The sequence below is a fragment of the Rhinopithecus roxellana genome, chromosome 4 (genome assembly GCF_007565055.1).
Source record: "Rhinopithecus roxellana isolate Shanxi Qingling chromosome 4, ASM756505v1, whole genome shotgun sequence".
In the NCBI taxonomy this organism is placed as follows: Eukaryota; Metazoa; Chordata; class Mammalia; order Primates; family Cercopithecidae; genus Rhinopithecus; species Rhinopithecus roxellana.
In genome coordinates, this window is record NC_044552.1 from 116,847,563 (window position 1) to 116,861,750 (window position 14,188).

The window sequence follows — 14,188 nt, forward strand, 5'->3', positions numbered from 1 at the left end:
TGAATATATATATATATATGTGTGTGTGTGTGTGTGTGCGTGTACATGTATATATATGTGTGTGTATATATACAGTGTGTATATATATATGGTGTGTGTGTGTATATATATCAGGGAATTTCTATGAGCTCTTATCAAATTGAGTTGATTGCAGAACTAAAAATGGCCTAACAATGAATGTGGGCTTGAGGTACATGGAGGCAGGGTTACTATTTAGGGACAAAAATAATTGAATACAATTATGGTTTATATATCGTTTGTTTGTTTACAGGTGGTTTGTGAAACGTCACAAATATCACTCAGGATCTTTTCAGTGGCTCTGGAGGCCAAAGGATGTGGCTGGTTGGCTCGATCACTAGCACCTCCATGACCATCTGCATTCTCATTCTTCTGATCCTGAGACTATTGGTAAAGAAGCCAGAGAGGTCGTCAGTCCTCTTGGTGACAGTGGTGGTGATGTGTGTATACTGGGGAATGGGGATTGTAGTGGGCATTTATAGTCTTTATCTACTCAACATTCTCTTTCCTTCTTTATTAACAACACTTTAATTTTCCTTTGGGAAACCTTTTTCTTTCTACTCGGTCCCTGTGGTTTGGGTATATATGAGGGGTACATACAGCTATTTCCCTTGACCTTTTTGTAGCTACAGGCAAATGACCCCAGCCTGGCAGTGTGCATTCCATCCCATAGTTATAATGGTTAGTTCAGAGATGAGCGCAGGATCCACATGGGTCTGGTGAAACATTCTTCAGCTTGCTCTCTTTCTGATGCAACTAATTGCTAAGGAGGTTGGATGTTAAGACTGGAGATGTAGGTCTTCCCTTTGTTTAGAGAAAATAAAACCAGTGCAATGAAAGCACAATGAAGACAGGGAGAGAAATTGAGTCCTGACGCTTTTTGAGCATCTGGAGGAGAAAAAAGGATTTCTAAGAACATGTTTGTGTGTTGTTTGCCAGTTCTACTTGTGGGATTTATAAACATATGAATCAATAAATTCCAACGCCCTTTGCTGTAGATTTTGCTAACTCAGTTTGGGTTGTGTGCCAGGCACATCCAACTATCCTGACTTCACTTTTTCTCACTGATAATCTCCTTTCCCATCTTAAAAGTTTGGTGCAGGCAAGATCATGTCTCCTGCTTTTATAGAGCCCAGGGCTTATTTCCTCTCCATCTGGTTACAGAAGTTTCTCCAACCTTTTGTATAGTCTCTTCTTGCCGCCTTCTTCTTCAAGTTCAACACAAATGCTTGTTTCACAGCTGTAGGTGGCAGGAGGCAAAGAACTGAGATGTTCTAGTCCAGTCTCAGGGTGGTGATGGCCCATGCAAGTGCCTTTGTGTGAATGAGGAAATGCCACTCTCTGAGCTTTGTGCTAGGACTGGTGCTCTGGAACCCAAGCTAGATCTTAACTCCAAATTGCCTGCCCACCTCCTGAGCCAGGTGACACAGTGCAGAGTACAAATGGCACAACACTATGCTGAAGACCCACAGGTCCAAGAAGCAAGGGTTGGAACCATGAGGTAGAAAAATAAGTCCGTGGATAGTAGCAACCACGCTCTGCTGCTCATGCCCACTGCTGCTGTGGTCTCTTCCTAGGGTGATGATAGCTGCTGATGCTGGGAGCCTCCTGGGCATCACCACCGGAGGATGTGGCCTCAGTAATGATCACATATGTTGATAATAGCTGAAAATATCACTTGTCACTGAAAGCAGCATTTCCCACTGTCTCAAGGCGATACTTTTTCTAGGGGGTCTTCCTGAGTTGTTTGGCATCTTTACAGCCCATCTGTTGATGAAAGTGAATCGTTTTAGAAATCCACTGGGAGGCCAGCTGGCAATTGGCCATTGGAAGAGAACAGAGCACCAGATAAAGAAGGATACCTGGCAAGTCTCCCCTGCCACACATCTCGGACACCTTCAGGGGTCAGTCTAGGGGCCCCAGCTGGCTTTGAGTTATTTCAGTCTTCTGGGCGCCTGGGTGAGACCCTCATGATTGCGTTGGAAATGAGGAAGAATAACCAAGGAAGAAACGCGAGCAGCCTCGGGGAAAGCAATTCCACTGGGCAGTCGCCACTGGAGGTGCACTTTGGGGGCCGTGGGAGCGGGAAACCAGGACCCTAAAAAGACTGCCAGCGATTAGGGGCGGAGCGACCCTCTGGGAGAGGGGCGCGGGGTTCAGGGCGCAGGCCAACGGCGAGGGTTGCCTCAGTGCCGGGTGGGCGCACGTGCGGTACCCTCCATGCCTTTGCCCAGGTAGAGGAGCGACGCAAGCTGAGTATAGAGGGGGGTCAATGCGGGGAGCGGCGGAAAGGGGCCGGCGATCCGCCCTAGGGCAGCTCGGGCGTGGCCTCCCGGGAACTCCCAGGCTCTACTTGCCTCCTCCCTCTTTACTGGCCTCCTCCCTCTTTCTCCTCTCCTCCCACTCACCTCGCGGTCTAAAACCGGGGCCGGCGCCTTTAAGAGGGAGCGTTGGTTACCCTGGGGGCGGGAACCCCTCGGTAGCTCGCGAGGCGGCGGCGCTCGTCCGCGATGCTCCTCACTTTCAGCTCCAGCTCCCGCCACCGCCGCCTCTATCGCCGCCACCACCTCTTCCTCGTCGTCCTCCTTCCTCCTCCGCCTGGCAGCGTTGTTCTCTGCAGCGGAGGAGAGAAGTGCTATGTCAGGAAAGTTCCGGGAGGGACTACATGGGGCCATGCTCCCTGGGCTCTTCCGCGGGCGCCCGGGCGCTGCTCTTCGCTTGAGGTGAGGCTGGGGGTCTCCGGCTCGCGGGACAGGTAGCCGCCCAGGGCGGGGAGCGCTTGCATCCGCTGCGCTGGGCAGGGCGTGCGGTTTGGCAGTGTGCGTGGGGGAAATGAGGCTGGGGAGACCGAAGTTGTGCCAGAGAAGCTTGGGTTTTCGGGAGGATTTTTGCAGCTGGACTGGAGTTATTTCGGCCGGCGCCACACGGTGGGGGCCCGGCCGGGACTCGGTTTCTCCCGGGCCGCCTGCCCCCCTCCCCTGCCCGATTGAGCGGTTAGGCCTTCTAGGAAAACGGTCGCCTGCTGAGGTGCACCCCGCGCCGGCTCCTTCCCTGCTGGGCTGTTCTGGTCGAGAATTCAGTGCTGGGAGTAGGAGGAAGGAGATGGGCTCCACTTGAACTTTTACACGGTGGTCTCGCTGCTTGAGCGCTGAAATTTACCTTGTTGGCGGGAGCAAAAGGTCCCTTCGCGCTCCAACAGTTAAACGAGAGGTTCCCTCTTCCATGTGGTTCATTCTGCAGCGCTGTGTGTGTTGGCTGATTTTCAGCGTCGCCCTGATTTCAGTCTTCTTTCCTCTGCCTCTTTTCGGAAACATTCTTCTTTTTAATAATAAAATATTCGTGGAGGCTCAGAGTGCTTAAAAAAAAAAAAACCCAACAACATATCTTTATGAAAATTTCCCCCAGGGCTATCCCAAATTTTCATTGATTGTTTAGTCTTTGATGAAATGTTTAGACTCAGTCTCGACACTTAGGGAATACAGGCATCCCTGTAGTAGCATGCAGGTGTTTTTTTGTTTTGTTTTGTTTTGTTTTTTTTTTTTTTTGAGACGGAGTTGCCCAGGCTGGAGTGCAGTGGCCGGATCCCAGCTCACTGCAAGCTCCGCCCCCCAGGTTTCATTCTCCTGCCTCAGCCTGCTGAGTAGCTGGGACCACAGGCGTCCGTCACCTCGCGCGGCCAGTTTTTTGTATTTTCTTTTTTTTTTTTTTAGTAGAGACGGGGTTTCACTGTGTTAGCCAGGATGGTCCCGATCTCCTGACCTCGTGATCCGCCCGTCTCGCATGCAGGTTTTTAGTGAGGTAGGATGAAGTTTAAACCATATGTTTTTTAAAATAGGATTTATCTTTGTTTGTTGGTGAGCTTGTTTTTCATTATGTGTTGGATTAAGAAGCCTTCAACCAGTTCTAGGAGTAGTGTTTCTAAGAATCATGGATAGAACCTCATGTTTCTTGCATAAGCTGATACTGCTTCAGACATTCTAATCTATGGACGAGGTATGTAATACGTGTTTCGTTTGATGAAACCTAACATAAAAGTACATTTATCGCAGACGTGGTTAAGTTTTTTTTTTTTCCCCACATGTCCTGTAGGTAAAGGAAGCCCCATTTTCTCACACCCCCAGGTCTCTGCCGCACCTCTATTCCTGTTTGCCTTATTCACTCACATTGCCAACTACAAATCGAAGATGAAGTCCCTATGTTTTGTAAAGTGTTGCATAGCCAAAATGTTAGTGACATAATTGATTACATCAATTATGAACATCCAGATCATTTTGAACAATAAAAACAGAATGTGGGAGCTTAAATAAAAGAGTACCTTGAAGTATTTCTGGTATATGCGTTACATACAATTTTGTGTGTGAGAAGTATACTATCAAGGCAGACGGGATAGTGTAGGAAACATATTGTTTGCAGTGGGAAGTTTTCGAAGAAAATCGTCCCAGAATCACCATTAATACTGTCAAATTTTGTTTGGGATATAGATTTCTCATCTCTAAGTACAATTTTGTCACTTTGCTGTAAAATATACCAGTACCGAAACTGAAAAAAAAGAAAACAACTCACCGTCTCAAGCATTTTCTGAAAATTTTCAGCAAACCGAGCATTCTTGGAGAAAATTTGCTTAGGAAAAATAAATATAACTAAAACCCCAATGTAGTTACTATTTTACCTTAAGTTTGCTGGACTACAAGCAAGAAAGTAAGAATTTAGTGTTCTTAGGTGGATGTGACTTAGTTTCTAGAGTTATTTGAGCACCTTGAGATTTTTGTATATGATTTATTTAATTTGGGATGATTGTTTTGTGAATGAGTCTTTTGGAAATGATACACACACGTGGATTTATATATGTATATATCCATATCACACATATACCTATATTTATGTATCCATACTATATATAGTATAATTATATATACCATATCTATATATACTATTGAATATATAAAAATCACGAAAACCATTTAGGGACCTAATAATACATGTGCACCAAGAACAGCAGGTCTAAAAGATCAGCTAAAAATAGTTATTGCTAGGGCTTGTCATCTTTTCAGCATTTTAGTCAATATCAGTTAAGTTAAATATGTTTTCAATATGTTCTTGAACTCTTAACAAGGCTTGGATCAGGGAGCCATATCCTAACCACATTTATCTATTCAAATAGATTGAATTGCCCCACCAATGGATAATTGAACCAGGCATTTCTTAAACTTCAATAGGTAAATTCTAGGTAAAATTTAGTTTGTCAATATAGTGTTTTCTTTTTTTAGCACTTCAAAAATAACCTTTAGGACATTCTTCATAGGTCTGGGATTTAGAGAGTATGTCTCAAAGGCATGAGAAGCAAACCTTGGGGAAGTTCTGGTACTCCAAATTTGTGAAGTGATGTCTTAAGCGCTTGATTTGAGAGATGGACCCATTAATGCTTGGAAGAACAATATGTGTAAATACAATATGTATAAATACATGCTCTAGTTACTGCAAGCAAAACTATTTCATTCACCTTTGGTATATTTGTTACCACATTTCACAGCTGAAGCTGCTACATTTCAGCATATGTATGAAAATTAGAAATGAAATGAAATAATCTATTAGGCTGTTTTTTTTCTTTAATTAGCTAGCTGTTTACCAGAAATGTGTTTATATTTGCTGCAAATGACCTTTACTTTGTTGCAGGTGGCAGTTTTTCCTTTTTTTGCAACTATGACATATGTATATTTAGGATGAATTCTTAGTGTTTACTTGAAAACATATTAATGAGTTTCACAGAGTTTATGTTGTATTTCCTCACCTTTTGAAACATAACATATGACATGTTTGACTATGAGCCTGAGATCATAGACCTTCAGAGGTGATGTGATCCTGGTCAGTTATAGTTTCAATTTCCTGGGAATTTTCTGTTTAAGGTTAGATGTGCCCTTAATTTGAACTAGATGATCCACAAAATAGGTACTTTTGCAACCACAAAATAGGAGAACATTCCAAATGATTTGAAGTGTGGGCAGCCCAACATGCTTTAGTATTTGGTTGGCTTGAGGCAGTGTGCCATGCTTGTAAAAATGGTTTCCGAAGCTGACAGCAAGCTGTTTCAGGCTTTGAATTTGACACATAGGATAAAATGCATTCTAACCTCTGCACCAGTAAATATGGACAAGATTTATATTCATTGCTGTTTGTATGACGGAAGATTCAGAAAACTCTAGCATGCAACTCTAGCTTAATATACAGGAAAGCTCACTCATGTTTGTTATAAACATAATGAAGAGTTAGAAAAGTTGGATTTTAACACAGCTCTCAGGTCTTGGGGAATAGATGGTATATTTGCAGGTATGGGGGTAATCTTGCGGTTACCTATTGAAATTAATAATAGGATTATTATTATCAGCATTTCCTTTGAGTGATATGCTAAAGAATTACATCTTCCCAGATCCGATTTAGATTAAAAACACCCCCAGCCAGATACTGTACCAATCACCTGGCATACATATTAATTGATTCTTAGATCTTTTTCAAATTCTTAGATCATTTTCAATTTAAACCTTTATGTGTTATTATAGTTATAAGCTTTACATACCTTTTAGGGTTTTTGAGCAAAGCTTCTTGGTTAACTTCTTTCTCTCAATTGACTTAGCTCACTCTGTGTTATTAAAGTGTTTGAAAAATATTTAAGGTAAATTCTTTTCTGTGGAAACTTCTAAGGATCTGCCTTGGGGAGGCTGGTGCAGAAGGGACATGATTCTGTATTCTAGCTGTTACCTTTCTCCTAAAGTGAGGCATCTTTACATCTTCTTACTTTATACAATAACAATATAAAACAAAACGAAAACAAATGCGTAGGTAACTTTAGAGAGAGAACATTTGTAGGCATTTAAAGAAGCCTGAAGTTTAGATCAGAGTAAGTTTCAACTGAAAATTATGTAAGAATCAATTAAATCTATCCCATATGTTTGGTATGGTATTTGGCTGAGGCCGTCTGGTGCAGGATTTTTTGCTCTAAGTTGATCCTGGGAGGATGTGGATACAAAGGGAGTTGGGTGTAGGCATAACATCCATTGTCTTCCACAGGGTAAAAAGGTTCAGATAAATGTGCTTTTGTAGTAAGATCCATTCTTTTCATCATTTTAACTTACTCCATTTCCCTTGTATTTGAAGCACACAGTCTTCCTACTCCATTTTGATTAACCCTGCATAAACCATGATACCTTCTAAAGTTTCACACTGTCTAGCACTAGCAGAAAGTCTCTTCTCTCAGCTTGTTCCCACTCAGCACTTCTTCAGATGTTTTTTCTTCTTTTGCATTATTCATTTCTTGAATGATAGGAGATTTGAATATAAGTTGAGTATCAAGTTTCTCCATTTTCTATAAATTACATAAATTTGCACCCACTTACAGGTTTGGTAATGTTGGGAACTTCTCATTTTTGTTTCTATAGTTCATGTATAGTTACTATTTCAAGGTTTCAAATCTGTTTTGTTTTTTTTTTAACTTTTATTTAAGTTCAGGGGTATAAGTGCAGGTTTGTTACATAGGTAAACTTATGCTGTGGGGCTTTGTTGTACAGATTATTTCATCACCCAAGTATTAAGCCTTGTACCCATTGTTTTTCCTGATCCTCTCCCTCCTCCTACCCTCTACTTTCATGATATAATAGATTTTTTTCTTCTTTTAGAAGTTATTCTTGTTCATTATAGGAAATTTAGAGGCCAGGCATGGCCACTCATGCCTGTAATCCCAGAACTTTGGGAGGCCGAGGTGGGAGGATTCTTTGATCCCAGGAGTTGGAGACCAGCCTGGGAAATGTAAGGAGACCCTGTCTCTCCAAAAAGTAAAAAAAAAAAAAAAAAGTTAGCCAGGTAAGAGTGGCACACGGCTGTGGTCCCAACTACTTGCGAAGCTAAAATGAGAGGATCACTTGAGCCCTGGAAGTTGAGGCTGCAGTGAGCCATGATCATACCATTGCACTCCAGCCAGGACAACAGAGAAAGACCCTCTCTTCAAAAATAAAAAAGAAAAGAAAATTTAGAAAATCCAGACAAGCAAAAAGAAAAGAAAAGAAGAATTACACCCAGTGATAACTATTATTAGTATTTTGGTATCTATTTTTATATACATATAGAAAAATATTATGATATTTTAATTTCTAAAAATGGCCCTTAGTGTATATCTATTGCTTTGTAATTTTCACATAAAGATGAACCACTTCCCTTGTCATGGAATGATCTGTAACATTTTAAATTCTGAATAATATTATTCTATGGATGTATCATAATTTATTGGGGATATAATTTTTTTTCTTCAGCTATACAGTAATGACTATCTTACAGCTCAATTTTTTATATTTATGTATTTATTTATTTTGTGATGGAGTCTCACTGTGTTGCCCAGGCTGCAATGCAGTGGCGCGATCTCAGCTCACAGAATCAAGGGATTCTCATGCTTCAGCCTCCTGAGTAGCTGGGATTACTGGTGTCCACCACCATGCCTGGCTAATTTTTGTATTTTTTGTAGAGATGGGGTTTTCACCATGTTGGTTAGGCTGGTGTTGAACTCCTGACCTCTAGTGATCCGCCCGCCTCAGCCTCCCAAAGTGCTGGGATTACAGGTGTGAACCACTGTGCCTTGCTATAGCTCAATTTTTATATGCATCTATGGTTATTCCCTTTGGGTAAAGCCCTAGATGTAGAATTTTTGGGGAGGAATAAAAGGGCATTGATATTTTTCATTGCCCTCAAGGCACTTTATTATTCCCAATATAAAATCTGTAGAGCTAATCATTGTCTTCCCTGTTTATCTTCTACAGTTTTGTGTGTGTGTGTGTGTGTGTGTGTGTGTGTGTTTGGTAAGTGTAATATGAAAGAGTCAAATCAGATAGGGTTTGAACCCAGACCTGATTGCTTTTTCCAAATGAAGTAACTAACCCTAGTTGTTTATAGAGATTTAGCCTCAATCCCAAACCATTCATGAGTGCTCAGTTATAACTATAAATGTTACCTCCAGCTAAACAGGTACAGTAGTTGAGTGTGCCGTGAGAATGCTGTCCCTTTTTCAATTTCAGTTGACTGTATTGCCAGCTGCCCTCTTGCCCACACATATTGATACATAATTGTGGAACGATAGAGTGAATGAATGTCATTTTCTGTATAGTCATCTCTAAAATGTAAAAATATTCTGTTTTCTGCACTTTCTGCCAACTCCTGGACTCTTAACATTTAAAATAAATTTGAAAGGTTTAAATTTACAAAATTTAGCCTTGAGCTGTGTGTGTATGTGTATGTGCATGTGTTGTTTACATCTATATTTTATCTATATATTTGTATCTTTCTTTCTTTCTGTCAATAATACGAAACTTCTTCTTAGCCAGAAATTACCTTTTGAAATCAGTTGAGTATCACTCTGGCTACTACAGAAGCATGTGGTCACTTCTAGGAACAAAACTAGAGCTATAAAATGAGCAAAAGTCAGGAAAAGATAGAAACTTAAACACTGACGGCTAAATGTAGAGAGAAATTCTCCCTTTTATTTTTGAAACTAAATTATCTTTCGCTATCAAACATGATCCGAGTGAATGCAGTTATATTTGCATTTTTCATTTTTAGAATTTGGTTCTGAATGTAGAAGGTAAACACGTGTACTCCCAAACATGCTTTCTGGGACAATTACTGTTTTCCAGACATTATTTTCTTCATTGTGGAATGGTTGCCTTTCTTCCTTTCTCTAAGTCAGGCTTAGGTTATCTGTTCCCTTGATACCTGGTGCTTACCTCTGTTTTAGCACTTGGGTAAGTGCTAAATACATCTTTTTTTGTTGTTTAGATAAGTATCATTTTCCTTTTTACTATCTCAAATAATCAGGAACTATATTTTCAGTGTGGAATGTAACAGACATGAATAGGTTAAACAGGTAAATTCTTTTTCGTGAGATCTTGTGGATGTTCACTGTTTATAGGAAAGTTCAGAATATCCTTTAGAGACTGATTTTGCCATGTTATTTTTAAAGAGTATTTATTGTGAAGCACATTGTACATTTAAAATTGCATAAATCATATCTTTAAGTTTAAAAAATTGAATACTCATGGACTTACTACTAAAGTTAAGAAATATACCTAGCATTCCTCTGTCTACTCATTCCTCACATGGAGGCAACTCTTGCTTTATCAACTCTCTTTGTGTGGTTATTTTTGGCCTTTACATAAAGGGAATTTTACTACTGTAAATATACTTTTATGCTTGCTTCATTTGCTCATTGTTATATTTTTTAAGATTCATCAGTGTTGTTTGTAGCTGTAATTTTTTTTGTTGTTTAATTTATTGTATATAATATATGATATATAGTAGAGATGATCAGCAAAGCCAAAAGTTGCTTCTTTGAAAATATTTATATATTTGTTTCTAACATATTCGGTTTTACTCTTTTGTTTCCATGTTTTTAGGTTTATTCCTGCCTTTATTCTAATTTTTTAGGTTGAGTGCTTAGCTCAGTTTTGAGTCTTGCTTTTTCAGAGTGTAAATTTCTCTTGAATCATCACTTTAGCTGCTTATCAGAATTTTTTTATGTTTTCATACAGTTCTAAGTATTTTCTTTGTTTTTAAGACAGGTTCTTGTTCTTTTGGCCAGGCTGGAGTGCAGTGGTGTGATCATGGCTCACTGTAACCTTGACCTCCTGGTCTTAAACGATCCTCTCACCCCAGTCCCCTGAATAACTGGGACTACAGGTGCATGCCACTATGCCTGGCTAATTTTTTTTATTTTTATTTTTTGTAGAGATGAGGTCTCGCTATGTTGCTCAGGCTGGTCTTGAACTCATGGGCTCAAGCCATCTTCCCATTTTAGCTTCCCAAAGTGTGGGGATTCCAGGAATCAGCCACTGTGTCTGTCCTAAGTATTTTCTATGATTTCTTTAATCCATGAGTTAATGAGCATCATGTTTCCTAATTTCTAAGCATATTTTATTGTGGTTGTAGGTGATCTCTAAACTCTTTGTGACATGGTCAGAGGATGTGGTCTGTATCTTACCAGTTCTTTGATTCTTGTTAAGGTTAGCTCCATGGACAATGGCAAGTCTTCTCTACAAATAAGTGTTCCATGTGTAGCTTTAAAACGATGTGTATTCTCTAGTTTCTGGATGCAGTTTCATGTGTTCCATAAGATGAAAATTTTAAATGTGCTGTTTAAGTCTTTATCCTTCTTGATGTTTTAATCTACTTGATCATTTAATTACTGAGAGATTATAATTATGGATTTATTATTTTCATCTGGTTAATTCACCTTTTACTTTATATATTTTTGAGGTTTATTATTAGATGCATACAAGTTTAGATTTTTAAATATTTTTGTGGGAAATTAACCCTTTTGTCATATGTCATACCTTCTGTATCTCTAATAGTATAATTTGAATTAAAGTCTCTTTTTCTTTGATAGTAATAAAATGATATAGAGTCCCCTATAGATTATGATGGGCCTGACACACCTTTCCCTACTTGCTGGCTTTGATGTTGGATCTATATCCTTATGATTTTAGATGTGTCTCTTGTAAATAGCATATGGCTTTGCTTTTAACTGGAGAGTTCAGAATGAAGAGTGACTTGGATTTATTTATCATATTATTATGTATTTTCTATTCTGCTTTTTCGTTGTCTTCTTTCCTGTCTTGCCTTCTTTTAGATAGACTGACCCCCTGCCCCACTTTTTTTTTTTTTTTTTTACTATTTTTATTTATTTGGGGGGTCAGGAGATTGGCTATAAGTTCTACATCTATTATTTTAGTGATTACCCAGACAATTTTAATATATTCTCATCTTTATCTAGTCTAAAGTTAATATCCTTGCCTTCTATTACGGAATTGAATTGTATCCCCCAAAATTCATATGCTGAAGCCCTAATCCTCAATATGACTATATTTGGAGATAGGGCCTATAGGGAGGTAATGAAGATTAAATGAGATTATAAGGGTGGGGCCATGATCCAGTAAGATCTCTGTGGAGATACAGAGATCTCTCTCTTCCCTCTGCATACAGAGGGAAGGCCATGTAAGATCATACATGTCTACCAACCAGGAAGAGAGGCCTCACCAGAAATGCATCCAGATAGTACCTTGATCTTAGACTCCTAGCCCCCAGAACTGTGAGAAAATAAATTTCTATTGTTCAAGCCACCCAGTCTGTGACATTTCATTTCTTTGGAATTGTTTAACTCTTATAATACCTTCCTCCAACTTACATGTCGTTGTTGTTGAGTATTTTAGTTCTAGCCTTTTTTTTCTCTCTCAAGTTAGAAATTACGTTTATTGCTTTATACAGTGTCTGTTATATTTAGCCATTTATTCATTAATGTCTTTCCACCCCGTTTGTTCTTCTCTATCAGACCTTCTATCTGGGATCATTTCTCTTTTGCCTGACATATCCTTTAATTTTCCTTTGTTGAATGAGTGTGTGTATGTGTGAAAGAGAGGAGAGGGAGAGAGAGAGAGATTTTTGTTTGTGACAATCCTTTTAATTTAATTTGCTGAAAGGAAGTATCAAAAATATCATTTTATTGTCTTCTGAATTTTATTATCGTTGAGAATTAAGCAGTCAAGCTCATTTTTCTCTTTGTAAGGGAACCTATCTTTCCAAACTCTGGTTCCTTCTAAGATCTTTTGAAGATGCTCTCTTTCTCCTTAAAGATATTATCTCTCTCTATTCTGAATTTTTGATCTGATGTTTTTGGGTATGAATTTTAACATATTTGGCATTAGATAGACTACATTGAGGACTAGCATTTTTCAGGAATTCTGGAAACCTATTTACAATCCTTTTGAATATTTTCTCATTAATTTTATGATCTCCTTCTGGAACTCCAATTCCATGTCTGGTAGACTTTCTATGTTTTTCTTCCTTAGTTCATCTCTTTTATCTCTTATCTTTAATTGTTTTCGCTTGATTGTATTTGGAAAAATTTCCTATATAAACTTATTCCTAAATAAACTTGCAGTTTATTTACTTCAACTGTATCTAATATGCCACTTTGTCGATTTAGTTTTTAATATCAGTTATAGTTTTCATATGTAGAACTTTATTTGCAAGTCTGCTTGTCTTCTGGTCATAATTCTAACCAGTTATTATTTTTATATTCCTTGTCTAATAATTTTATAACTGAAGTCTTTTGTGAGTTTGTCTTTTTTTCCCCTTGCTCTTAATCTCTCATCTTACTTTATTTTGAGTTTTTTGTGATTTTTTTTTTTTTTTTTTTAAGGCTGTGTTCACTTGCCTTGGAATTTTGCGGTAATTATTTCAGGCCTGTGTTGAAGGTGAGTTCCTCCAGAGGGGAAATATATTTCCTATTGCCTGCTAGCTTGGGTGGTGTACTGACTTCGGCACATTTTAAATTAGATTTCTGTTTGATGATGCCTTGTTTCTTAAAATGTACCTTGAGGTTACAGATCTTTTGGGAGAGATTATTTTCTTTTTTCCATGATGTACTTTGTTCATGTACTAAAATATAATTTTTATTTCTGTTTCCTTTGACATGGTAGAGTTTATTTTTTGTTCACTTTTTCCCTAGCAAATATTGGTCCCATGAAGTCCCTGGTTGCCATTGAGGTATTCTGACAAATACTCTAATTCTATAATTGCAACTCAAATGATTTTTAAAGATACTATTTTATTTCTGAGATCATAAACATGTATAAAATAGAATATCTTTGTTATTCAGATTAATAAGCAGACCTTAACTAATCTTACTGTAGAGCATTTGCTTTTGAAAAGAAAAAGCAGACATTAATGTATTACAATATGATAGCAAAATACCTTTCTCTTTTTAATTTCAATTTTTAATTTGACATTTTTCTCTGTTAATAAATTAGAAATTTCTGTATATAATGTTATTGTCAGCATTTTCTGTTCTTCAGTCCCAAACTTCATTTTGTTTACAGTCATGTAGTATTTAGTTTTGTATTTTGTTTTTTAGAAAGTTATTACCAGCTCCTTGTTTTAAATTTGGTTTCATCTTCCAGCTGGAAAGACATTGCCAGTCACATTTAGCTTTCTGTTCCTTCATATGTCTAGGCTTTGCCTTTAAAATGGTAGTAGCTGCAGTTAAAAAGCCATCCATGGTTCACAGATTCCTTACTTATATTCTCAAAAGCAAGTTAAAGATGGCAAACTGCAGGGTTCTTCTGGGTACTTCACTTTTAAA

General features: G+C 38.5%; 1 protein-coding gene across 1 annotated transcript in view; it reads left to right on the top strand.

The window, feature by feature from the left end:
• Positions 1–2,537: 2,537 nt before the first annotated feature.
• The window catches only part of GPR63 (G protein-coupled receptor 63), a 44,335-nt gene continuing 32,684 nt past the window's right edge, over positions 2,538–14,188 (top strand). The window contains exon 1 of the mRNA XM_010376428.2: positions 2,538–2,741. The gene's annotated coding sequence lies outside the window, so the exon portion shown is untranslated. The remainder of the gene's footprint in view (positions 2,742–14,188) is intronic.